The following is a 24,667-nucleotide window of genomic DNA, read 5'->3' on the forward strand; positions in this document are numbered from 1 at the left end:
AGCGTTTGCCAGCAGAGATGAAGAGGAGGGAGAGAGTCTGAAGCGAGGTGAAGGTCAGGAGAGAAGGATGTTTTGGGAACACAAGGTAGTTTATGACTGAACTGATGTGAGCTGTCAGACGCAAACAAATCTCTGCCTGTGAGCTGTTTATTCATCCACATCTGTACAAAACTTAACCTTCTTACTTTCAGTTTCATTTAGTTATTATAAAGAAAAACATGTGCCTTTATAGTTTTTTCATGTATTCATGCAGTTCGCATCACATTTACGCTGCTGTTTTTTAATTCTTTTATGCTTAGCAAAGTTGCATTTATTTGATCCAAATAGGGTAAAAATTTGGAGAAAAACAATTATGATTTAAAGTAAGGTTTCTGTGTGAATATGTGTTAAATTGTAATTTATTTCTGTGATCAAAGCTGAATTACTCCAGTCTTCAGCATCACATGATCTTCAGAAATCATTCTAATATACTGATTTGCTGCTCAACAAACATTTCTGATTATTATCAATGTTGAACACAGCTGTGCTGCTCAATATTTTTGTGGAAACCATGATACATATTATTTTCCAGGTTCTTTGATGCATAGAAAGTTCAAAAGAGCAGCATTTATTTGAAATAGAAATCTTTGTCACTTTTGATCAATTTGATCAAAGCATCCTTGATGAGTACAAATATTAATTTATTTTAAAAAATCACAAATTTTTAAACGGCAGTGTGTGAGTATGAATCACAACACAATTAATTTCTAATGGATAGAAGTTCTGCTCTCACTTTTTCATATTTATTTACTGCTGTACTTGCATCACATTATGAAAAAAACAGGTTGTGAAATGCAGTTATATATTGACTTTCAGCTGAACTGTAATTGCATCACAGTCTTACTTTATCATTATCAAGCAGATTAATGTATCTTGACAACTCCATTCGTCTTATAGAGATTGTTGATTACTCAGGGAACGGCTTCATTTAGCTCTGATGTCAGGCCTTCATTGGCTGGGCTGAGATATATGACGCTAATAAAGTTTTTAATAGTTTGTTATTCCAAAAATAGTTTTCTCCTCTTGCCAAATCCAAGCGGCGTTCTGCTGTTCTGTCTGTAACCTCTGAAGGGCAATAAAGAGTAACATAATGACCCTAATGTAGGAAAAATACTCCATCTCCGCTCATTATCTGAGGAGCGGCTGCAGATCCTGCAGAAGTCGACTTTCTTCTTTCTAATCTAATAGAATGAATTAGATGAAGAGGAAATAAACGGCGTTGGTGTAATTGGGCGACGCTTTTAAAGAAGTCGTGGTTTATGAGGACAATCATGTCTTAATGTTCATGCAGTCTCGCTCAGACCTGAAGGACATTTTCTTTCTTTTGTTGGAAGTAAAGTATATTAGTTTTATTCTTCATAATGGATATAATGATGGAATATTACATTATAAGTAAATGCACATCACTTTCTCGTGGAAGCCCATTTCTACCACAGAAAAAAAAAGTAATTGTGAATTTTTACCTCTCAGGTCTGACTTCTTTCCCCCCCCCCAGAATTGTGAGATAAAGAGTAATTACTTTTATTTGTTTTTATTTATTTATTTATTTAATTTTTAATTACGTGGCAGAATAAAAAAAAATAAAAAAGTGAGAAATTTGGCTTTTTTTCAAAATTTCATACATTTAAGTTTAGTAAAGTTTTTAGTTTTAGGTGTTTAAAAAAAAAAAAAAGTTTTAGTTGTTTTAGTACTTCAACTTAAACTAAACAAAAATTAGAAATGTTGAAAAAAGTTGTTTTTTTTGTCAGTTATTGTTTATCTTCTTTTAGGTATTTTAATGTTGTTTACATTTACATTAAAACACATAATTTTGTTATGTGCTTGAGTAGTTTTTAATGTATATTTCGGTTTAGCTTTATATTTATTTCCATTTTAGTTTTAATTGTAATATTTCAACTGACTGGTTTTCTAAAAGAGTCTGTTCATATTTGAATTTACATCTCACATTACTGCATTCTCACAATTCGGACTTAAAATAATTAAATGATTTCATTAATCGCCTAATTAATTAACTTTTTATTTTCTATGGAATAAAAAATGAAGGGTAACTTCCTTTTTTTATCTCACAATTGTGACGTTTTACAGTTTTGAGTTTACATTTCGCAATTCTTACTTTTCTCTGAATTGTGAATTTATCTCACAATTGCAATTTTTTTGTCTTACAATTCTGTTTTTATTATTATTAGAATTATTAGAATTGTGAGAAAAAAGTCTGAATTGAGAGATAAAAAGTTTCAAATACTGTTTTTTATCCTGTGGCTACAACTTCCAGCTTTCATACTTTCCTCTCTCTTGTGTGGGACGTGTTTAACATTCAAATCATTCTTGGTTTTATTTCTGATGTATTTTGGACATAATTGCAGGAGGCAGGAGGTTAGCAGCCTCCTTTCCCAACCAGCCGAAGAGCAAACAATCATTAACATGTGTTATCGCTGATCAGCAGGAGCTCGACTGAGGCCCTGGACAGCCCTAAAAAATACAGCCGTGCCGGTGTGTTTGCCAAGACCACCAGCTGATGCAGATGCTTCTAATAAAGAGGACAAATCAGCCCTCCATGTCCAAATTACACCTGCTCCAAAATCAGTCCAAATGACTCCCACTTACTCGTGCAAAACTCAACACTGTGATGCTGGGCCGTTTCTATGATGCTCTGAGATTAATGCATTGATGTAAGGTTTTTAGAGTGCTCTGGGTGCTTGCTAGCTTATTGAGGGTTGTTAGTGATTTCTTCTTGTTGGCAGTTTTTTAGTCACTCAAATACATAAAAAATCAGTTCGATTTTTTTTTTTTTCATGTTTCTTCTGCTCACCAAGACTGCATTTATTTATTCAAAAATACTGTAAAACATTCTGAAATATTATTAAAATTCAAAGTAACTATTTTCTGTTTGAATATATGTTGAACTGTAATTTATTTCTGTGATCAAAGCTGAATTTTCAGCATTATTACTCCAGACTTCAGTGTCACATGATCCTTCAGAAATCATTCTGATTTGCTGCTCAAGAAATATTTCTGATTATTATAAATGTTGAAAACAGTTGTGCTGCTGATAATTATTTTTCCAGGATTCACAGATGATGGAAATGACAGCATGTACTGTATTAGATTTCTATTTCACATTATGAATTACTTTACTGTCACTTTTAATCAATTTAATTTATCCTTTGCATCCTTAAAAGTATTCATTTCTAAAAACCAAAAAAACCAAACAAACTCTTTTTAAAGAAAAAGAAAATATTTATATATATATATTTATATATACAGTATATAATAAAATTAAGATAAAAGTAATACTTATAAATATAATTATATATAATATAATTAATATATATAAAATATAAATATTTAATAAAATTGTAATATAATATATATTATATCATTTACAAAATATAATACATTTTATTAGTAGCACTTTTATATTTGACTTTCATCTTATCATCTCTCTCGCTCTGAATATAAATGGTTTTAAAGTGATGATCCCGTAGCCAAAACAGTTTAGGGGTCAGTTTACCTGCACCGAACCCTTGCCAGGTCGACCCTTTGTGCAACCGCTCTGCTAGTCATGCGCTAAACGGACAGTGATGATTTACCGGGCTCTCTGCGAGCTCCAGTTTCCCGTGCGCTTCACCTCTGAAGGTGACTCTGTTCATCTGCGTGCAGTGAGAGTGAGGTGGGTAAACGAGTGAAAGGGTGAGTGTAATGGAATGACTGATGCCGCATGACGCCTGTCAGCTCGGCTAATCAAGTACGACACACTTGGCCACCCACTGACTGGCATGTGTCTGTGAAACAGTGCAGAAATGCTGGAAAGGCACATCAGCTGGGCTTTTAACTTTACTTCAAACCATCAGTAACTTATTCTAATCAATTATAAAGCACACTTTATTTAAACCATGTTTATGATCCAAAACAAACTTTCTATGCAAATACATGAGCATTGATTCTTCTGTATCGCGATGGTTAAATGTCACGGCATGGTTCAGGGTGTCATGTTCTCGAAGGAGAGATGGCCGCTATCTGAGCTCACGTCTGTTTTAATAGCATCATGGTCGTACTGTAGGGTGAACGGGGTCATGGTGGCACGACCTTGATTGAGAAGCTCCAGTAATGGGACACCAGGTCAGAAAAGAGATGCAGTGGTCAGGTGCGGAAGAAGAAATGTAAGACTAGAAAACAGGCTGAAATAAGAAACGCACAGCTATCAGCCATTAATCTGACCTCAGAGAAATACTTAAATATCTCTGACAGTCATTAAAGGTTTTATGGAGTATTTAAAAAGTATTTGATGTTCTTATTGCTATTTGACCTTTAGATGAAAATACTGTAGTTGATGTGAGACTTGACTTTTAATAATAATAATAATAATAATAATTATTCTTCTTATACTTCTTATTCTTATTATTATTAAATGAAATAATATTTTATATAAAATATTTGTACAGCTATATTTAGTGCACCGGTGTGGCCTGTTACGTTTTTTTCCTGATTACCTCAAAAAGAACTAAAAATGCTATTTATACTAAGGCTGTGTATCACCAGCAAAGTCACGATACGGGACTGCATTGAATTTCACCTCAGAAGAATTTAGTAAAACAGCTGTTTATTAAACACTGCATACTCTAGGGCCATTGCTGACTATTGGCAGAGCAGGCAGTTGACCTCTGCATTATAACTTTACCACAGTACAATATAGGTAATGGCATATGTTTAATGTTTACATTGGGCACTCCCCACCAGGTACAATATTCTGATGGCTTGCATCTTGTTTTTAAGCCCATAAATAATAATGTACTCCTTCTAATAAATTTATGTAATGTACTCATATTAATATATTTTTAAAAATCATCTTAACATTGCTGGTAGGTTATCATTACACAAATTAACGCACTCTCTACATTTAAAAAATAAAAATAAACACTAATGCGCTGTCTTCACTGTATCTAATTACGCACACACACACTCAGTCACTCAGGGTTTCCAGGGTTCTGGACCACAAAACCAGAGATATATATTGATTTGAGACTTTACTTTAGACTTGACTTTTGTCTTTCCCTACCATAGTGGTGTAATTTAATTTCACACTTTAATGGCACTGAAGTGGCTTTCACTGGAAAGTAATTTGTGTAATTTTTTGTGTGGTTATTCAAATAGTATTCCTAAAATATGATTATTCAATCAGTTAAATTGCCCTCCTTCGGGCTAAAGCATCATCAGTATGCTGCTACACGTTTGCCTGCCGCTGTGACTCGTGTCTTGAGGGTTTTTTCGTCACCTGTTGACACGCGTTCTGTGTTTTATGGCTTCCCATATAATTCACAGCACTCGTGGTCAGGCCTCCCACTGAGACACATTGGCTGGAATGAATGTGCTCTATAATGACAGTGCTACTTCACGAGCGCTGATTTACCAGACGCGGCATCCGGCCAAATAGATCTCCAGCGCTTCTGTCGAACAGCTCTGATGAGCTTATTAACCATTCTTAATCACTCATCAGGTAGAAAACAGTGCTACATCACTCACTTAGCGGGGGAGCGAGGGACCAATGGTAATCAGGTAAAAAGCAAAAAAAGCAAGTTCTAAGGTTTTCTTGGTTCTTTTGTAGGCAGGACATAAGAAGCCCTTTGCTTACTTAGTTGCCATTGGCATAAAGGGAAGATTGCTGCCAAATGTGTGATTTTCATTATATCGTTAAGGTGATTTAAATTTATTTATTTATTTATGTTAAAGTGAAAGACTAATATGTTATTTTAGCGTGCTTCTTATAAATAATGGTGCATTATCTTTTGTTATTTATTATTTTTTGGCAGCATTTTATATTTGGTTTTTTTATGTTGCATACCATATTTTCTGGAAGTAGGTCAAAAGTGCATTGTTTAGATGTCAATTTATAAGTGACATCAGTGTATAAATCATATTACATCAAGAACTAAGGTAAAATTACAAATGTTACAAACATAAACACTATAAACATTAAGGCTGCCCCCTAATAGTCGACAAACCGTTAGTTGACCAGAAGAGGCTTAGTCAACCAAAATTTTATTAGTCGCTTAGTTGCAGAAAAATAAATAAATCTGCAGACGAAGTCACGCAGTCCGTGATCGTTAACGGCTGGTCTATGTGGTAATACAATACCCAGACAGGACATCCAAATGCTCGCCTGTCATACATCGACCTCAAATATTGGTTTATCATCTGAAATATGTAAGTATTAGCAACTTTACATGGCCACTCAATCTAATGTTAACCTAGAGAAATGCGCACTATTGAAGTGTGTAAGCTGAACAGTAGCGCTCACTGCAGGACAGATGGAGGCGCTGCTGCGCTTACTTGCTCTTAAAATGCGCCGTCATTGTTGCTCATACATATAAGTGTAATGCATCTTTCAAATCTGTAAAGATTTTACGTTTATTTGTGTACACTCATCCTAACAACAAAACATTGCGCTTTTGTAAAATGATGAAAGCTAACAGGATGCACTTTCCGTCTCTGTGAACTTGAGCGCTAAACTCTGAAACTCTGTGTATACTTACCTTAAAGACATGAAAAATAGTAGTGTTGTCAAAAAACCAGCGTCATATCATATCATATAGCTACACACATAAATTTAAAGGTATTCACGGCAACCCATCAAAATAAAAGTTTATCTTAAGTGCCAGAAATATATTACTATTAGTAGAATGTATGTGATACTATTACTACTTTTGAAAAAATTAATAAATCTTTATTTTTAAAGAAATAATCATTAATATTTCTTCCATATTTTAATTTTAATAGTAAATCCCCTTTATTTACCAAAACAATAAAATGTGTTTAAATTTCATTCATTAAATAATTAATTTAATTAAATTTAGGTGAAACTTGTTTGCTGTTTTTCATACTTTATTACTTGCGGAAAAACTTGAAACACAATTTTAAATAAGTATAAAGAATGGCATTGATTTTTGTACATTTTGTTTTTGTTTGACTTTATTAATAAAAATAGTGTGTTTTTTATTTAGCATGTTTTTGTGTTTTGCGTTGGTACCTAAATTGGTACCGAGAACCGTGGATTTTCACTGGTATAGGTACCGAATACTGAAATTTTGGTACCGTGACAACATGTCTACTATCAAATGAACCAGTTCAAATGGAAAACAAATATCATTAGCTTCTGCGGTGCACTGTGGCAAGCTTTATGCGTGTGCTTGAGCGCTTATTGGTTATGTAGGCAAAGGCTCATTATAATGATTTAAATGGTTTATTAATAAACGTGCGATTAGATAATGCTTAAAATGAACGACTACTAGTCGACCAGAAAAATCTTTAGTCGAGGGCAGCCCTAATAAACATGTATCCACATGTTCACTCCCCAACAAATCCTTTCGATTTAATTGTATTCAGAACAGAACACGAATGAAAATATAAGTATAAAACAAACATCAATTCTAGTGGCATTATAAACAGCATTTATTATAAACGCCAAGCCTAAACTTAACTGAAATTACCGATGTATGGAAAATGTGCTATTGAAATAAACTTCTCTCATTCGGACCGGATCCAAATGTGTTTTGGTTGCTTGACATTAATTGCATTTTATAAGTAGCTTTGGAACACAAGTCACCACAAGTTTAAGATGATAAAAGAAATGTGCATTATATTGCAGAAAATACGGTAATTGACATCTAAGTGAGTCATGACCCATCTTGCTTATTTGGAAACATAATGTCCATAATTTTAACTGGAGTATTTCCACCTCATAACACGAGGTCAGAGTCCTAATAGCTGTTCAGAGCGGAGGGACTCTTCTTAATTTGTGTGATATTCCAGGCCGTGGTTGTTTGTGTATTGTTGACTGAATTGATCTGTTCTGCTCACACGAGGCCTGTGTTTGTTCATGGGTGTCTCAGAGAAGCTCAGGCTGAATTATGCCGTTGTGGCTCTTGTTCAGAGGGAAACGGGGCACTTTAGAAATGTGGATATTAAGGGTCATTCGTGTCAAATCTAACCACAGCATATGATCGATGGACGATATAGTGTCTGTGTGGTTCTCTTTCTCATGTATCTCAGTGTTGCCCTGCAGTAACTTCTGTTGCTCAGTGACAGCTGCCAAGCAAACAGAATAAACAGTGACACAGATCATGGGGAGTGTCTCACACACACACTTCATGTTAACACAAACACACACACATTCTCTGTCTGTAGCTGCTAATGAGAGAGTCTTCAGTTCGTTCTGTTAAAACGCTTTAATGAGGACAAAAGCCCAGTAATGAATGTCTATAATTACTTGTGTTATGACTGATAACTGATATGATGATGGCTGATATTATAAATCTATACTGCTGTTTTAAAGTTTATGTAATTTCTGCAGCACTATCAGCACTAAACACAAGTGCAAATGTAACTGACTAATTTTCAGTAGAAAAGATAAAAAAAAAAACAGTTTAGTTCTTTTGAAATGTGGAAATGTAGAAAATGAGCTTACTTTTTGAATAGGGAAAAATAAAACCTCATGTTGTCTGCAAATCAAGTAAACCAAAAAGGAAGAAAAAGAAAAATGATGGTCGATGCGATATAATTCAGACACATGCATCTGTAGCGTATCCTTAACGTTCAATCATACTGATGTGTTGCCATAGGATATATGAAAGCTAGAAAGCGTGGTTTTTAAAAAATGATTTCTCTTTCCAGTGCTGTTTTGTGTGATTGCAGTCGCTCTCATATGAAGATGACGGCTCTGAGGTGAGATTGTCTGAATCGTGGTGTCGGCCACTTCAGCGACTGCGATCTGCTCTCGCTGAGGTTTTTTCTTGGCTGTGTGAGTCTCTGGCAGATGAGATTCGTTCTCACGCCGTGCCTTTATGTCCTGCTTTAAAAGAAACATTATTCTTCTGTCCTCGTAATAAAGCTGTCAAGAGGACAAACTTCATCCATTACACTCATCTGGGAAGGCCAGAGCCGCGGTCTTACAGACGGAAAATGAGATTTGAAATCAGTTATGGGGGAATGAAAAGAAAAGTATGAGTTTGATGGATAGTTTGTGTCACAGATCCTGGACGTGCCTGTGCTGCTTTCAACTTCACAGGAAGCAAATGCAGTCGCTTGAACCCAAATTAGCAGCTGTTAGCACAGCAAAGATGGGGCTTGTTATGTCTCATCATTCGTATTCATGATCGCTGTGCTAATATCGAGTAAGGCCACTTTGAAATGCAGTTTTTAATTGTTCCCTCACTTCAGCGTGAGACCATATGCTGCAAATATTCAGTGAAGGCAGCTCATTATTTCTGAAGAGCGCTGGATGCAGCAGGGAATAAATCAATGGCTCCTAATGAGGTTTAATATGAAGTTTTGGCTGCTTTCATTCATAGAAAGAAGAAAGGGCAGGGCTATTGCAGTAATAATTTAATGCAATCACATACAGTATGAACCTGCATTGAATGCAAATAAAATGGCTAGTTTTACTTGGCTAATTTGAGCTGATAACCTGACAAACACTTTCTTGGCAGAGAGTCAATCCTCATATGCATGCATGTACTGTGTGTGAAGCTTAAAAACTAAACTAATATTTTATATATTTTAATATATTTTCATTATTTTGCTTAATGTATTAAATGCATTTTCCTTTTTTGTGCTATATTGAAAGTTATTAAAATAGCAAGCTTATCTAATATTTTATATTTGTATACAATATTTTATAATATATTACACATCTAAAGTATTTTGATATTATATGTGTTTTATAATTGTAATACATTTTAATATTTTGTTAAGTTTAAATATATTAAATATTCATATATTTATTAAATTTTTGCACGTTTAATCCAGTTCAGCATAAAAGTAGCGTATAAATTTAAATTGCTACTTAAATATGTAAAATGTATGTAATATTTTATTACTTGCTTATGCAATATTTTATAATTTATTTAATATTTTATAATATTATGTATCTAATGCCGTTTTATAATATATATTATGTATTTTAAAATTATAATAAATTTTAATGTTTAATATTTTTTAAACATGTTAATATATCAAGTATTCACATATTTATATATTTTTGCATTTTTAATCCAGTTTTGTGTAAAAGAAAATTGTAGAAATTAAAAATACTTTCTATTAATATTTCATTATACATATATATATATATATATATATATATATATATATATATATATATATATATATATATATATATATATATATATATAATGCATTTTATTATTGTAATAATACATGTAATATATTTCAAACAAATTAATGCATTAAATATCCATATAGTAATTTTTTTTTTATCCTTTTTTGTATAAAAAAACGTAAACATTCAACTTGCTATTATAGATACATACATACATACACACAGAATTTTTTTTTTTATTGCATTGCATTTTAATCCAATTTTGTATAAAAGGTCTTAACTTGTGGTTTGAAAAAAAAAATCTGAAATAAAATGTTCCTATACAAACTTCCGTATATATATATATATATATATATATATATATATATATATATATATAAAATCAGAAATTCAAAATACTATATGTTCTGGTTTATGTACTGCATGTGTAGGTAAATGTAGTACATCATGCATGCATCTCGTACACACAAAATATTCATAGTATATGACAGAAATCTAAGTGGTAGTATGCTAAACGCAGTCACTTTAACTCTAGCTGTCACCAGCTTCCTGTTCCTGTCTCATTCAGATGCGTCCGTCAGGCCGGTTGCATGGAAACTGCAGTCTCCTGTGGCTAGTTTAACCATTTCTCTTTCCTGGAGCCGGTTCTTCTCATCTGCCTGAATAATGGCTGGCTTCCTTTCATGGACTTCTGCTCTCTCTGGCCTGTTTAGCGTGACACTGGATGAACGGCGCTGTCATTGGTCGAGTTAATAAGGAGTAGGCCGTCAGAGCTCTGGACTAATTGGAGCTGAGATTCGTTCATACGTCAGGACGGCTCCGTTACTGTAGCGCCGCTTGCGTTCAGTCATCCCTCTCAAAGCCATTTATAAGAAATGAGGAGTCTTCACACTTTTATTGTGGCTTCAGGGAAATTTCAGCGCTCTCTCCTGAAAAAATGTGCAGTGAAAAGTTGATGATGTTAAAAAGCTTTTGATCTGAAGTGTAAAGCCCTCAAAGATACTGTCTATTAATGTTCAGCTCAACTCAACTCACATCACATTCTGTACCTGTAAATTGCTGCATCTGGCCTAATTTGTGTGTGTGTGTGTGTGTGTGTGTGTCTCTACTGAACTACATATTCAGTACAAATTTGTCCTCAGAATTGAGCTAACCAAAAACCAAGATCAGGTGGCATCCTCTTTTGCATAACCTTTATATATTATTCATCATTTTATATATTATTTATTATTTTTCATAAAATCATAAAATCATAAAAATAATATAGAGACAGAGAGCGTGACTTAATATTTAAGTCATTTGACATACAAAAAATGAAAAAAAAAACTATATATATATATATATATATATATATGTGTATATATATATATATATATATATATATGTGTGTTTAATATACATTACATTTTTAAGAACTAAAAATAGTTATTTTTAATGACATATGGGTGTATATTATTTAATTGTATATACAATTTAAATATATATTCAATTGTATACATTTTACACATTTTTGTACATTTTTTATTTATGTGCTAACAATAATTATTTATTTATTTATTTAAAAATAATTAAATTATATATTTTTTTATTTTACAAAAAATGTGTGTATATATAATTAAATTTTAAATTAAAATAATATAAATAAATGTTATTAATATACTAACAATGTACACAAACAAACAACAAAGTAAAAAATTAAAATAATTGAAATGATGCAGCAAGTTTCCTAATATCTATAACTAGCTGTGTGTAAAACCCATATGCATCTACGGAAAATTACTTTAAGTAAACGTGTGTGTGTGTGTGTCCTTCATCACAGCATATTAATTGCTGTTTCACACAGCAGAGTAACACCTCTGTTCTTCTCACACACACACATACTGTCATTTCCCTTGATTTACGTCTGCTGCCTTTACTTCGCTCATTAATTCCATAGCAGGGAGTCCCCTGATATTTGCCTTTACTTTTATTCAAATCACCCAGAAGCCCGTCACACATTTGCACTTCAAACTCCTGGAGATTATAAAGCAACATCTGCCAGCTGATATTTACATGAACCTCTGTCAACAGCAGAATATGATCATTTAAAATTACACATTATACATGTAACACTCCAAATCTTAAATCTTATATTGATGTTTGTTCACGGAACTGTGATTGGTCAAAACACGTGATGCTGTCAAAACAAGGCATTTTAGATTAAAATGTCATCTATGTAGGCAGCGCACTAGATTTTCTCATTTAATTTCTCATTCGTGTTTCCAGAGCCGTGTGTCTGTGATACAGCCAGAAATACAGAGCCTTTCTGCTGATGCTGCAGTGTTTTATCACTCATCATTACTGTGACGCTGATATTTAGAAATCAAGTTATCAGTTATCTTCAGCAGCACACGGCGTGCAACACAGATCTGTAATTGGACACAATTATCTGAAGGCTGTTTGGGTACACTGCATCCAGCAGCAGGATTAGTGCTCTACACTTTCTGTGCCACTTCCTGTCAATAAACTGAAAAGAAGAAAAACAGAGAGAGAGAGCAATCCTGGCTTGTGTTCTGAATAGGGCTGCACAATTTATCTCCACAATTTATCCCAATATTTTGCACTGCTCCCACTGCATCCACTTGCACTATGAATGGGATTTGGGGTTCAGGATGTGAGAGGATGGGAGCAGTGCAGAAGGCCTCCTGAAGCTTCTTGCAGGCAGCTCGAGCTTCGGAGTTCCAGGACACAGACTTGGGTTTCTGACGGAGCATGGAAGTGAGGGGTGCTGAGAGGAGACTGAAGTTCAGGATGAACCTCCGGTAGAAATGTGCGAAGCCGAGGAATTTACCTCAAAAGAAGAAGAAGAACACAAGACAATGCATCGCGCAGCTGGATCCAGTGAAGATTATCACTCTGATGAGTAGCCTAAGATTACTTGCATCTGTTGTTATTGTAACATAACTTGTAGACATTTTACTAGTTAGACTTTTCCCAAACTATAATTCCTGACTACATGAATGAAATCAAGTGAAACATTTTGAAATATGTGTCATATCATTGTCTAAATGTCTCTCAACGCCAGGATGTTTGTTTAATGTTTTATAACATATAAAACCACAAGATATAAAAGTAGTGTGAGTGTTAACACTATGAATGAATGTTTGGGACAAAGGTGTGTTACTGTTCAAGTCTCAGTGTTCAGATCAGTATGTTCAATCATGTGTCCTTGACCTTCACTGTGTATATTTTTATTATACTGTATTGCAAATAAAATACAAATAATAATCAAAAACCCACATTATTTTACTCTCCTCACATTCTTTCTTACGTGCCTCAGTCACATTCATATTGATGGCCCATTATGGGAGACCCTTTGTCTCTCAAGTGTGAATCATGAAATATTCATGGTCGTTGTCACTCCCTCGTATAAGGGCATTCTATCACAAAACATGTTTTACAAATGTTAAATCAGTATATTGCTTTCTGTGGACGAGTGAACAGGATAATTTTCACATCATTTTGTAGCAAAAACTCTAGTCTGCCACATCCAGTTCTCAAAAGTCTTGTGAACAAATAATTTGTATGTGTTTTATGGCCTTAATTCAGTGACTTAAAAACTAACCATGCATAAACGTTTTCTCAAAAACACAAACATGTACTTTCATGCTGCTCAGTGTTATAAGACTTTAGCCATTAATATTTTTTAAGAGACTGAAAAAAACACACATGTCAGGGCATGTCAAAACTTCTCCAAGGCCCAAAACACCCTCAGACCCCAGAGGGTTAATAATAGCAATACGCCATAGACATTTCCATTTTATTTCAACAAATCTCTAATTCTGTACATTTTTAGGCCATATGCAGTTTAAATACTGGTGTGGTTTAATGATAAAAGTAAGTTTGATGTTTCTATATTTAGTCTTCTATATTTAGCAGCTGAAGGGACAGTTGAAAAATCATGTTTTATATGTCTAGAGTTAATTATCAACGTTGCTTTAAAAAAAAGAGAAATATTTAAGAAAACTATGATAATACTAAAAAAAATGGTTATATTATAACATTAATTTATAAAATAATTAATGACTAAAAATATTATTATTATTAAATCAAATAATTAAATAACAATATTTTAAAATATACAATATAATAAAATATTTTAAAAAATGAACATAATCAAATGAATAATATTATTATTAATAATAATATTTTTATGAATCCACTAATATAAACATAATTTATGTGCCTTCTCATTGTAAAATGTTGCTGAATTTAAATGCTGCATTTCCTTCAAGTTTTCTTCCATTTTTTAGTCCTAAAACTACAGCAATTAATTTGTTACTCTGTCAATTTAACTTTTTCAGTGTTTGATTTAAATTCTGAAATCAAAAGCAAATCTCAGCGGCTCCGCTGGGTCCAATAAAACAGAGAAAGAGGTTGAGGAATGTGAGAGTCTGGGAGTGAAGGTTATGCTCATTTATGAGCGAGAGAGAGCTCAATTAGGCCTGGAGGGAGACGAGTCGACGGCCGGCGAAGATGTTCTACATCGCTCTCTCTGTGTGAGATTCAGCGTTTTTATGTGCTAATGAGAAACCCTGGACCATTCCCTCTCTAAAAGACACTTTGGAGGTGGACGTTCAATTAACCGCTGGAGAAAAGTAAAAGTGTTTTTCTCCTAGCGGCAGACTTTCAGAGATCAGCGTGGTGAAATTATGGTAAAGCCAAATTGGTTTCTGGACACGCCTCCCTGTCCTCCATTGGTCAGTCAAATAGATAGTCCCGCCCCCAAACTCACATCATTGGTCGAGGCAGAAGAAACTGAATCTGAACTTGATGGATGGCAGCTGTGAGCTGTGTTCTTGAGAAAGCAGAGGAGACGGCTTGCTTCTTCAGCGTGTGTGTGTTTGGTTGTTTGCTCAGGTGTGTTTGACATGTAATCCTGTAATCTTCTGCTAGTAGTGTTCATGACTCGAGCACAGCCCATCAGTACCAGGGAAAACTGTACATTGTTTAGCACGTGTCTGATCGTGTTAACATGTTCAGCTTGTAAAACAGCTTGAGTGATAGACACCTAAAGTGAACCTTTGACCAATTCATTCATGCATTCATTATTGAATTTATTTATCATTTTTATTTTAATATTTTAAATTTTATTATCTGTTCATTTATATCATGCAATTTCACAATTATTATTAGTAGTATTTCTTGTATTATGTATATATATATATATATATATATATTTAAAATACATATACTTGTATTATTTATTCATATATATATATATATATATATATATATATATATATATATTACAATTTTATTTTACATTATATTAATATATTTTTATTTATTTTATATTATGAAAATTTTAAATCATGTTCATGGAGAAAAAAAAAAAAACTGAAAGACATCTGGTTAATGTGATTTTGTAATATTACGATTTCCATGGCTGAAATGGTCACAATTATAGTTAGTTTTTGTAATTTATTCATAAAAATATATATAAAAACTTTTTATTTATTTATTTAGTTGACATTATATTTTATTACATATTATGTATACTTTTATATTTATTTTATATTATGATTATTTTAAAGCACACTCGTGGAAAAGCATCAGGCCTGAAACGGATTGATTTTTTCTACATCCTGTAATCATAAAGCACTGAAAGTCATGGAAATCAGTATTTGTAATGAATTGTGTGTGTTTTCAGGAAGTGATCAGCTGTGTTGGTCATTAAGGACTCGATGAGATCCTGATTAAGTCTGGATCAGTATTGATCAGCTTCTCCTGTGTCACAGAGAGAGATGGATCTTTACTAGTCAAAAATCAAAAGGTCATGTGACTCCTGACAGCCAATGACTGAGTGAAACCTGAGCTCATTTGAATACAGATGGATGAATGTTCATTAAACTGGCCATCTGTTCTTCTTCTTGAGAAGGCGAGTGTCTTAGTGGACGACTCCTGTCACCCTGCATGCTAACAAAAATACCACGTTTTACCATGTTTTTGGACATGGTACAGTAGTAACAATATGGTATTTTATTAAATGCCTTGGATGGCCAATTAAATACTGTGGTTAGGGCTGCAACTAACGATTATTTTGATAATCGATTAGTTGGCCGATTATTCTTTCGATTAATCGATTAATCGGATTGAACAAATATTGACCAAAAAAAACACTATTCCACATTCTGCCCAATGTCCTTCAAACAAACGTGACAACTGAATGCTATGAAAACATACAGTGCTTAATTTATTAGACCACTTATCATAATAAAGAGAAAACATATTTTAGAAATTTGTCAAAAATTTGTTTAAATTTAAAAATGTTATTGTCATTTATTAGACATAATAATAAAAAATGGCCTCATAACAGCTTGCATTCTTGCTGGTATTGTTTATGTACTTTTTGACTGCAATTGGGTATCGCGAAAAAAAATACTCAAATAAAAAATACAAGAAAAAATAAGTGCTCTGGTTTTCTTTCATAGATAACAGCAATAATGATATTATAGCATTAAAAATAGCCTACTACTGTTACTAAAGAGCTTACACATATTGGAGTACTAACCAGTACAGAAAGCCGAAAAATGATTTTGGTTATCACCAATACTGTTACTTTAGAGCAGCAGTGGCACAAACCTTACATAAACACATTGTTAAAAAACTTACATAAATTTGTTAAGCATTGTAAAAATTGAATATAGTTTAAACCTCTATTAAAAATAAAAATAATAAAGATAATAATAAAGACGAATAAAAACACAAACTCAGTGTTAACCAACAGGTAAGAGTAATGTTCTGCAGGAACTACTTTGATCACAGTCACCTCGTCATTTCTTTATCCTGTAAAAGGCCGTTATGGAGCGTCTCATGTTTATATTCAGACAGACAATTACACGCTGTTATCCCTTTAAAGTTCCTACTCTCATAAAATATTTTAATTTATTTTAAACCTTAAATTAACTTTCAACAACAGATAATTCAGCACAATGGATATGTTTGCGCTGAAAAGCCTATTAATTGTCTCCCTCTCTGCTGTGTTCTGTCCGCCCGCCGCGCCGGCGCTCATTCGGTATTTTAAACTTAACACAGACTGTCAGGACGGACCTTTATGCAAAAATGGAAATGCTCGCGTGAATTTGTGGCATTTATAGATAAGGATATGACCGTAAACTGAACGTTTTTGCGCTGAGGACGCACACGCATCTGTCAAAGCGCCTGACAGGGCAAGCCATTACTCTTATGCATTAACTTAAAGCTTAAAATAAAGAATTATCATGTTTTGGGCAGCTTGGATCACGTGCTTCTCCGGCAGAATCTCATTCTGTTTCCTCCACTATTTTTAGATGCATTTTGTCCATAGAAATGCATTATTCAGTGCCGTAATTTGACTAACCAGCTGAAGTTGGACGTGCACTGTGGGCAGACCCGATTAATCGATAATGAGAATCGTTGTCGATGATTTTCATAATCGATAATAATCGATTTTATCGATTAGTTGTTGCAGCCCTAACTGTGGTACAGGTACGTGAATATTGCCTAATCACACAATACTGCTTTGTATGGATTTTCTCAAAGCTTCAGACCTGATCTTTTGTGATCTCAGATCAGCTGATACATTTGGCTGTGTTACTTTCACAGGAATCATGGGTAACTGTCACTGGAATAAGTGACAATACTCAAAATTCTTTGATAGTTTTCATTAGAATTATGGGTGATTTTTCACCAGCATTGTAGTTGTCAAAGAATTTATGCATGGATTTTTGCTGATTATTTGTAATTTTCACTTGAAGTATGGGTGAATGTTTGTTGGTTTTATTTCCCCTGAATTATTTATGATTTTCACTGGAATTATGGATGGATTTTTTATTTATTCATTTGTTTTTGCTGGTATTATTGGTGATTTTTTCACCTAAATTATTTGTGATTTATGGTAATATTATTGGTGATCTGTCACAAAGAAGTATTGGTGATTTTTCACTGCAATTATGTGTAAATATTGCTGTTATTATTGGTTATTTTTCACCTGAATTATGTGTAATTTTCACTGATATTATTGGTGGGTTTATCACAAGAATTATACAGTAGGTGATTGTCACTGGAGTTATTTGTAATCTTTTTGCTGGTAATATTAATAAGTTGTCACTGCAATTCTAAATATTTTTCACCAGAATTATTAGTGATTTTTTACTAGGATTATGGGTGATTTTCTCTAGAATTATCAGTGATTTTTTTTTTATTTATGATCTTTGCCTAGCTATTATAATTAAGTAGCCCGGGTTGATATTTAATCATCTATCATAGACCTCTGAATCTGAATCTGTTGACCCGTTGTCTGCTCCAGGATGATATTAGCTTATGAACTCGTGTACCTGTGTGATTTTTCATCATATTACAGGTGCTGACTGGATCAAGATGTTTAGAGCTCAGTTATTTGCTGTCCAAATGAAAGCCTGACCCCTTCTCTGTAAATTACAGCATGAGATCATCATTATCATCAGTAATCAGCAGCATAAAGCAGTCATTAATTTCTGCTGTCAGTATGTGCTGTGTTTGATGGATGAGCCTCACGCAGAACAGATGAATATCTGAGGCTCTTCTGCTCTCTAGTGTTGAACTCAAGCATGTGCGGCTCATCATTTCATACACTCACGACTTCTCTTACATTTGCTGGATATATTTGTGCTCAACAATGTATCAGCCCGAAGCTGTGCTTCAAACAGTCATTGTCATTTTGATAGAGTAGGCTCAGGCTTGAATTTTTCCATCAGTTTTTATTGCCCTCAACAACACTGCAATTCTTGTTTTAGCATCACGCTCACTAAATGTTGTTGTTTTTTTTAATGTTTTTTGCAATTTTATTTAATAAGAATCATTATCACCATTATTGTCGTTATTTCATTTCTAAATTCTAAATTTAATTTAAAAATAATAATAATTTTATTTATTTATTCATTTATTTACTTGCTTGCCTCAGGTTCTTCTTTAAGATTTTAGTTAGTTGCCAAGGCAACATTTCTAAATTCTACATTTAAAAAAAATATTTTGCTGTTTTTCTTTTTCTTTTTCTGTAGGGCTGCTATATGTGTTTTGTAAAAAAGTACTATGCAAATAAATAACCTTGTTTTTTTGACCCCAGGTTAAGGCCACAGTTAACCCTGGGTTAAACAATGTTTCACATCTGTAATTCTGGTTTATGAAGTCCTGTGGTGAATTACTAATTGGTGAAATTGGTCAAATAAACATGATGATAATGCAGAATTACATTAACCGAGGGTTAAATATGATCGTAAGTTAAGTAAAATGTGAAAAAAAGGCCATTTCTATGTTGTCAGGTTTGGGGATCAGTCTTTGTTTTGTGTGTAATCGGGTGAAAGATTGGTGCAGTAGATGATTCATCAGGCCTCCGGCGGTGTTTTGTTTTCTTCAGAAATGTGAACGCAGCAGAAGTGTCGCTCAGACTGATAGAGAGGACACTGCTCCTGATGAATGTGGCTAATAGCAGCTCAGGCTGACTTCTGGGAGTTTATCATTGATGACAATTTAGTGGTCATAACTCAACTAAGAGATTAATCGGCACAAAACAAATGAGAGAGAGAGAGTTATAGGCAGAATATTAAAACCTGATCTGAATACATTCATACGTAAATAAAACTTACCTCCAATTTAGTGTCATATCACTGTTATAGGAGATCTGTTATGCTGTATTTCTTCTTTACCCTCTGACTGAATAATTGAGGTTGATTGGCTGCTTGTGATTATGATTTTGTCCACTAGGTGGCACTATGAATATGCAAAAGCAGAATGGCTAAACAAACCTGCTGCAGAAATCTTCTCAGAGAAATACGTATTCCTCAGTGATTGCTCTTTCATCACTCACAAGATTTTCACTGACTTAAATTCGTTTGGAGAAATAACGAGAGAATCCAGTAAGAGTCTAGAGCTGTGAAATGATTGTCAGTAGCAGCTCAGATCATCAGATGACCAATGTTCATATTGAGATGTCTGACTTCTGATTACAGACTTTGGTCTCTCGACGAATCTGAGCACAGTTTGAGACACTGTCGAGATCTCTTCTTAAACTCTAGAGGAAACATCACTGGGGTCGTTTCATCAGGAGAAACATCTGAGAAGCAGGAGACTTATTCTCTGTTAAATCTTATTGAAGAAGTGTTTTTCTGACAAACAACTGAGAAGCAGAAGAAAGTTTATATGATTTTGTTTTTAATTTGCTTGTATTTTTATATTATCAGTTTTCGTTTTATTTTAGTTTATCATGTCGCATGTTTTAATATCAAGTTCTCAGTTCATTGTTTTATTTTATTTTTTTTATATTTTTGTGAACATTAGTCCACAAGAGGATTCCCACGATTCTTGAAATATGTTTTGTGCAATATGCACTAATAATAGAACCTTCATGTCATTTTTCAAAACTCTAGACACAAAACTCAAAACAGTCATTATTTGTAACACAGGCTGTCCAATATTCAAAACTTTGCATGTTGCGTTCATATCTTTAAAGAAGCCTTGCATTTGCAGAAGCATTGGTTTAAAATATTAATTATGAATTATCATAAGAACATTACTTTAGATCACCCACACACAAGATACCCGTAGTTTCACTGTTTATTTGTTAGTACAATCATTAAATATAGTTGTTCAAAACACATGATGCAGCTTTCATTATGGTTCTACACATTCATGCATCACTGAGAAAAGTACAGACACTGGAATCATTAAAATTTGAAAATTATTGATGAAATAATCAACGCAACAGGTTTTTCAAAAAACTTTCAATGAGAAAAAAAAAGAAGAAAAAACTACTTTAGGCCTACAGTAAAATGTAAACTGGAGTGTCCCTCACTGCACTTCTGTGTTTTTATCAACCCTGTCTTGTGAGTTTGGCCACAGGTTAAGGGGAATATGGGGTAAATACAAGGTGATAAACTGTGGATGAAACCATGATTGCTCTCAGTGCCGTCGCTAGGAATTCTGGGCCCATTGCACTGATTTTGCTTTGGGTCCCCTCAAAATCACATTCAGTGTGGGGTGGTAAGGCCCCCAGCGAACATCGTTTTGGGCCCCTCTCAACCTTTCATCCATGTCATGGCCTGCCTCATCCAAAAATATGAATGGTTTTCATCAGCTTCCAGCTCTATCAACCTCTAAAAAGACTAGGAAAAATAAATACTGATAACAATGATATAGATTTTTTGGGATTTCTTTTCTCCCAACGACAGGCATCTTGAAACTGATCATACCTGAACATACTCAGTCCTCAGTTGCTCCACTTTCATAATGTTGTTCATAATTTTCCATAAGAGTAATGCAACAGTTACATCGCACTTTGAGCTGTTGTATCAACTGATAGTTAGATCATTGCAATGAAATGAATAAACACTCAATTCAGATGTAATGTGCGAGTTGTATTTTGAAATATTAATACTTTAATGTTAAGTTGTGCCAATTTGAACCTGTGATTTTAGTTCAATGAACAAAAGATCTTTGGCTCATGTGTATTTTATCCAAGCATTTGTAAAAAGTGTTAAGTGTTTTGAAAAATGTGCATTTTGATAATCGGTTGTGAATTATGTGTCTAGAGTTTAGAAAAATGACATGAAGGTTCTGTTATTAGTGCAAAAAGTAAAAAACTGTAATTCAGTCATTTATTTTTGTGTGCACATTCACATATATATCATGCTTTTTAAATCTGTTTTATTTTCATCTTTTTTCTCATTTCTGAGGCGGGACATCAGTGATTTGGGTCTCAGAGCACTTTGTTGGGATTATAGAATTCCATCCAGACATACAGATGATGAACAAATACAGATGTAGCCTAGTGTGTGTGATGTTGTGTGTGTGTGTGTGTGTGTGTGTGTGTGTGTGCGTGCACGTGTGTGTGTATCTTCTGAATCTTGGAGTGGATTAGTCTTTTAAAGCGGACGGAAGCATAATGAATTAAAATCCAATCCCTCCTCCTGACCACTCTTAATCTGCACATGTGTGTGTGTGTGTGTGTGTGAGAGAGAGCGAGAGTGTGTGTGTGTGTGTGTGTGTGTGAGAGTGTGTGTGTGTGTGTGTGTGTGTGTGTGAGAGTGTGTGTGTGTGTGTGTGTGTGTGTGTATGTGTGTGCATGTTTATGTGGTTTATGAGGACACAAATGTGTATAATGACATGGGTATGACAGAGGTATTACAATATGAAGGTGGTTTATGAGGACACTGCCTATGTCCCCGTAATTCAAAAGGCTTAAAAAACATACTAAATGGTGTGAAAATCTAAAAATGCACAAAGTCTCCTGTGAGGGCTAAGTTTAGGTGTAGGGTTGGTGTAGGGCAATAGCACACACAGTTTGTTCAGTATAAAAACCATTACACCTATGGAGAGTCCCCATAAACCACAAAAACCAACATGTGTGTGTGTGTGTGTGTGTGTGTGTGTTCATGTGTGTGTTTAGATGGGATTATGTATTTTTCAGGACAGTGTCCTCATGTCAGCAGGGCTCTTCTGCTTGTTGTTTATGTATGTATTCATTCGTACCGTCTCTGTGTTGATCAGCAGATCTGCAGCCGGTTCAGTTTGTCATAGCCTTCAGTGTTTTTATATCCCTTTAATGGACATTGTAGGCGTTTGATCCCTGAGATGTAAATACTTTTTTTTGTTGTGATTTCACCATATGCATATGGATGCCTTTAGATATTGAGCACTTTGTTTTAGAGCAGAATATGATATTTTCCATGAAAAATTGCTTAGATTGGTGAGTGTGAGATTGGTAAGTGTCTCTGTATGAAGGGGATTGATAAATAAGACGGATTGATGATGTCAAATGTGAAGGAAAGTTGTTTCTAAGTGGGAGACAGGTTTATTATCTTTAACTACAAAAAAAAAAAAAAAAAAACGGAAATAAAAAAAAACATTTTTATTCAGCTTTTATTTTTAATTTTTAAACATTTTAATACTTCAGCTTTAACTACTGATATTAACTACTTATTTTAATTAATTACCAAGGCAACTTCAAGTTCTAAATTATACATATTTCAAATTTTTCATCTAACATTTTTTGTTTTATTTAATTTAATTTAAATTTTATTTTATTTTTACTTTTTTGTTCATTAAAAAAATTATTAATTAATGAATAAAAATTAAATGTTAAACTTATTTTATTTCAGCTAGGCAATATTTCTAATTGGTTAAAACACTGAAATAACTAAAACTAAAAGTGAAATTAAAATGAATAAAAACCATATAGACATTTAAAGAAAAAGACAAAAACCCAACAAAATTGCTAAAACTTTAACTAAAATGAAAATGAACATAAATAAATACATAAAGGAAAAATATAATATTGTATTACTGATACTAAAAAGGACATTTTAAGGAAAGATCATAATTTAGAATAAAGTGTACTAATAAATCGTTCACAATAAGATATGAATTAAGAAGATAAGATAAATAAATAATATATATATATATTATATATATATATATATTATAATAAATTATGATGGTTTTCTTGATTGCCAAAGGATTTTAATTTGATTTCTAGTCAAATTGGCACTACATTTATGCATTTTACTAGTAATTTTGGCTTTTATAAAAGCTTTTCTGCATTTGGTCTGCACTAACTGATAAGAGGAAGTTATTGTTCTGTTTTTCCACACACACACACACACACACACACGTGTCCAGATGGCATTGGTGGACCTGTAATCCATGTGTCGTTTCACAGCTGGGATTACAGTTTGCCAGTTGGAGCATCTTTGTCTCCGTGTGTCTCAATCTGTCTCTCTGTGTTCATTGATGAGCATCTCTGCTGTCCGTCAGTCCGCTCAGGCTCTTCCTCCTCTCTGTCCTGTTTGATTGCGTGCTCAGATCCAGGTAAGCGTGTGGATTCAGACATCAGGGGTTGAGATGAAATCACAGACAGTGTAAATCTGAGCAGTAAACAGCTTTCAGGCGAATCTGAAAGGTCAAAGTCAGGATTTGTGTGTTTATGATGGCACTGTGTGTAGAATTGTATTGATTTGACTCATCAGACGTTGTGTTTGTGCTGGGATCTCTGTGATTGTGTAGCTTTGTGTGGTTTGAAACTTTTTCAGCGCTCACTGTAGTCCGTTTAAGAGATTCTGTAATTGAGAAACTTTTGCTATTTTGATTGACATCAGTATTGTATGATGTGTATGATTTGTTTTATAATAATATCTGAGCAGCTCTATTTTTTCTGTGTGTTTTTGTCCAATGTGTGATGTAACCACACACACACACACACACACACACACAGTATTTGTACTCAGGCTTTATTTTGCTGGCAGATGATAGTTGTTCACTTAACTAGTCCATGAGAGGATTCCCATGATTCAGTAATATGTTGTATTTTTTTAGTTTGTCAGGATAATAATCCTCAGTTTCTGACTGTCATTTTATTTTATTTTTCATTATTTCTGTTTAATTTATTGTTATTATTATTATTATTATTTAATTCAATATGTATTTTTTCAATTTAATTTAATTAAATTTCACAGTCAATAAACA

General features: G+C 33.6%; 1 protein-coding gene across 1 annotated transcript in view; it reads left to right on the forward strand.

The window, feature by feature from the left end:
- The window catches only part of kcnh2b (potassium voltage-gated channel, subfamily H (eag-related), member 2b), a gene marked incomplete at its 5' end in the record, with an annotated part of 187,655 nt that overhangs the window by 70,120 nt on the left and 92,868 nt on the right, over window positions 1–24,667 (forward strand). The gene's annotated exons all lie outside the window — the stretch shown is intronic.

Source organism: Barbus barbus (assembly GCF_936440315.1).
Source record: "Barbus barbus genome assembly, chromosome: 44".
In the NCBI taxonomy this organism is placed as follows: domain Eukaryota; kingdom Metazoa; phylum Chordata; class Actinopteri; order Cypriniformes; family Cyprinidae; genus Barbus; species Barbus barbus.